Here is a 4,493-nt window from a genome sequence, read left to right on the forward strand (position 1 = left end):
CTCGTATCCTCTTTCTTTCTGAAGGATGTTGCTGCTGCAGGTATCTATTCTCTCATTCACATCATTAACTCTCCCCTTTCAACTATACCATTCCTCAGCCTATAGATAGGATATAATATCTTCCATCTTAAAAGTCAAAAACAACTTCCCTTAAGCCTCACATTCCAGTCTATCTACTGCCCCCTTTCTCTGCTGCCCTTTAAAACAAAATTCCTTGAAAGAGTGGTCTTTATTCCTTTTCCCCACTTCGTCACTACTCATTTTTTTCTAACTTATTAAAATCAGGATTTTATTTCTGCCATTCTCCTGAAACCTTTCCAAAGCTTGTCAGCAACCTCCACACAGCCTAACCCAATGGCAAATTCTCATTTCTCTTTTTGTTGGACTCAATAGCATTCAAGCCGTTTCTTGAAATATATTCCCTCTTGATTTCTAATTTTTCTTACTCTACTGAGACTCCTTTGCCAATTTTTTTTTACTGAGACTCCTTTGCCAACTTAGACAACTTTCTTTTCCTACTCTATTCAGATCACATGGTTTTGTCCTTTATCCTATTACATTAATTGATTTTCAGATGTTAAACCATCCTTGCATTCCTGGAGTAAATCCCACTTGATTATGGTATATATAAATACATATATACACACATTTTTTTTTAATGATGCTGAATTTGCTTTGCTAATATTTTGTTAAGGGTTTCTGCATCTTTGTTCATGAGGGATATCAATCTATAGTTTTTTTTCTTGTGATGTCAGTCTGACTTTGGTATCAGGGTAATATTGACTTCATTAAAGGAGTTGGAAAGTGTTCGCTACTATTTTTCTGAGTTTGTGAAGAATTGGTATTATTTCTTCCTTAAATATTTGATAGAATTCACCAGTGAAGTCATGTGGGCCTGAGCTTTTCTTTGTGAGAAGATTTTTAATTATTAATTCAATACCTTTAATTGTTATAGACTTATTCAGGTATTTTACTTCCTCTTGAGTCAGTTTTGGTAATTTGTGTCTTTTAGAAATTTGTCCATTTTATCTAAGTTGTCAAATTAATTGCATAAAGTTGCTTATAATAAAACCACAACCAAACCCACTGCCATAGAGTTCATTCTGACTTCTAGCAGCCCTATACGACAGAGCAGAACTGCCCCATAGGATTTCCAAGGCTATAAATCTTTAAGGAAGTAGACTCACGTCTTTGTCCCACCAAGTTATTGGTGGATTCCAATCACTGACCTTTTGGTTAGCAGGCCGGTGCTTAACCATATTGTCATAAGAGCTCCTTACACACCCCTGGTTGTCTAAAACCCAGGTCTGGAGACAATATATGTAAGCCATGTGGGGAGACAGAACACTTGATGTCCTCATGCACAAATGGTGAGCCACAGCCCTGGGGAATGCATGGCCACAAAGCCGGTGAGGTCTCCTCTCTCCAGAATCTTCTGTCGTAGCCCAGTTTCCTATGGCGAGGCATCCTCCCGGGGTCAGTGCTTTTGGGGCTGAAGTCAGTATAGAGGCTGTTTGGGGTTGGTGCTGACAGAGTCTATGTGCAGCTATCAAACAGTGTCTGGTCAGGATACAGATAGTCTTCTGCAAAGTCTGGGTATGTATGTGCAAACCTGGTGAAGTCAGCAAGGGAGATTCTTCCCTTCTCCTCTTTATTGATGGTGCTGAAGAGGTCTGCCCCAGGAAGTTCTGCCACTCCCACGGCTGTCTTCAGAATGCAGGAGAGATCTTCCTCATTTATGCAGCTGTCCTCCTGTGATGTGTATATCTTGAATGCCAGCTGGATGGTGTCCAGAGTCTTGGACGCTCTGCAGACCACGGACAAGGCGGTCACATATTTCCGCAGGTCCATCTTGCCACCTCCGTTCTCGTTAAATAGTGAGAACATGCCATCCAGCACGTCAGAAAGGGGTACCTCCAAGTACTCCGCAAACTCCAACAGGTGGATCTTCTCGCCCTTCTTCAGTTTAGCACTGAGTATTTATCCAGACCTTTTTCAAGTTTTTCTGGCTTTAGCCCCAGGCCTCTCACAAGCCTGGCAAATTCTAGAAGGCAAGTGTCCGAGGGAAGACGGAACTGTCCTTCTACCAGGGCCAGCTAGCAGTCCTCGTGACGGAGACACTCAGGGCCTCTGCTATGACACGCCTTACATTGCTGGCGTACACCGCCAGGCTCCTCATCGCCTCTGAAGGGTGGTACACTGGGAGAAACTCAATTTGCATCTGACTGTGAAACTCACATAATGTGAGTCACAGGATTTCTAAGACTCCAGGCCCTTCCCACTCCACCTGATCATGTCCAGCTAATTTGGGTATCATAAAACCACAGGCTGCACAGGAACTCCAGGGATAAACACATCAGTCCTGGAGGTAATTAGCCGGGCCCTTTTGTTGGTACAAGTACCTTCTGGAAAAATCATAATAGTGGCCACTTCCCACTGGACTGCACCAGTCTCTTTATCTCTTCCACTGTTTTCCTGCACAAGTCCTGGTCTGATCGGGACACAAACACTGGCCAGATGTACTTGATCAGAGTCCCCCCATCTGGGTATCCCTGCTCTCCGCCTTCATCACAACGGACGACATGGTCATGGTCACCCGAAAGGCATCGAAGTAGGAGGGGTGCGGTGCCAAGGTTCAGGATGGCCACCTCAGTCGGTAAGGCCTGTCACCCCTTCCCGGCCACCCAGTGGGAGCCGCCGGCAAACCACGAGGTCTGCATGATGGCCTTGAACAGGAAGTCTACGACCTTCAGCCACAAGGCCAGTGGCTCTTCTGGTTCTTTCTCAGCAGATCCCAATGAAGCCACAAATGAGAAGGACCAGGAGAACAGCATCATGAAGGCGGCGAACAGGAGTCAGATGGGAAAGAGGGTCAGCGACACAATGGTGATCTGGACCTTCTGCAGGGTGCTGAAGAGCAGCTCGTGCACGAATGGGGTCCACCCAAGGGGCGCCAGCCACTGCTTCACCTGCCCCTGCGCTGGAGGAGGCGGCAGCTGAGATGGGGCAGCCTGCGGCAGGTCTCCCCATCCGCACTGCCGCCGCCGTGAGAGGAGCCCCAGCGGACCGAGGTGGAGGGTGGGCAGGCCCCTTATAATTCTCATTTCTAAAGGATTGGCGACGATGCCGCCTCTTTGATTCCTGATTTTGGTAATCGGTGTCTACCGTTTTGTTTTCTTGGTCAATCTAGCTAAAGATTAATGGTTTGTCAATTTTGTTGATCTTTTCAAAAAACCAATTCTTGGTTTATTTGATTTTCTCTGGGTTTTTCTTTCAGCTACAGTATTTAGTATTTCACACCTTTTGCTTGCTTTAGGTTTAGCTTGCTGGTTGTTTTCTAGTTTCTTAAGGTGGAAGCTTAGATTTTTTGAGACTTGTCTTCTTTTCTGTCATAGGCATTTAAAGTTATACATTTCTTTATTAGCAATGCTTAAGATACATCCCATATATTTTGATATGTTGTGTTTTTGTTTTCATTAAGTCCAAATTATTTTTAATATCCCTCGTGATTTCTTCTTTGATTCATGGATTATTTCGATGTATGTTAACTTTCAGATATCTGGTGTTTTTTCATATTTCTTTGTGTTGTGGATCTCTAATTTAATTACATTGTGGATAATCAGAGAACATATTTTGTATGATTTCAATGTTTTTAATGTTATTGAGACTTGGGCTCCAGCATATAGTCTACCCCGGACAGTGTTCTGTGTTTTGCAGTCCTTGGGTATTCTATAAATATCACTTATGTCAAGTTGGTTAGTAGTGTTATGAAAGCTTTCTACGGTTGTTCTACCAATGATTGAGAGTGGGGTATTGAAATCCCTCTCTATTATTGATGAATTGACTATTTCTTCTCTTAATTCTTCTGGTGTCTACTTCATGCACTTTGGGGGTCTGTTGTTAGGACATTTAAAATTGTTATATATTCTAGTTGTATTAACTCTTTATCAAAAATGTCCCTAGTAATATTTGTCTTGAAGTCTATTTAATCTGATAATAATATAGCCATTCCAGCTCTCTTACGGTTACTGTTTACATATTATATCTTTTTCTATTCTTTATTTTCAACCTAGTTATGTCTTTGAATCTAAGGTGTTTCTCTTGTAGCCAGCAAGACCCATTGTTGGATCTTGCTGTTTTATTCAGTTGCATAATCTCTGCCTTTGGACTGGGGTGTTTAGTCCATTCACATTTGATGTTCTCCTTGATATAGTTAGACTTTTTTTTTTTTTTTGCTATTTTGCTAGTTGTTTTTTGTTTGTTTCATGTCTTCTTGGTTTTAATGAAATAACAGAACCGTTAAAAAAAAATTTAAGTTTCTAAGAAGCACCAATATATTTGGAAACTACTTAAATTATTTTTCACTAAAGAAAAAAATGCAAAAGAGAAGAAATGACTCACACTGCTGTCATTCAAACATAACTTCATTTAACATTGTGGTAATTTTCTTCCAGTCTTTTTTTCTCTTCATAGATGTTTGTCTGCTTTTTTTC

At 41.7% G+C, this 4,493-nt stretch overlaps 1 pseudogene; it reads right to left on the reverse strand.

Moving 5' to 3' along the window:
- Window positions 1–1,263: 1,263 nt before the first annotated feature.
- LOC100663652 (lysophosphatidylcholine acyltransferase 1-like) lies at window positions 1,264–3,030 on the reverse strand (annotated as a pseudogene).
- Between the last annotated feature and the right edge of the window lie 1,463 nt (window positions 3,031–4,493).

This window comes from Loxodonta africana, chromosome 27 (assembly GCF_030014295.1).
Source record: "Loxodonta africana isolate mLoxAfr1 chromosome 27, mLoxAfr1.hap2, whole genome shotgun sequence".
NCBI lineage: Eukaryota > Metazoa > Chordata > Mammalia > Proboscidea > Elephantidae > Loxodonta > Loxodonta africana.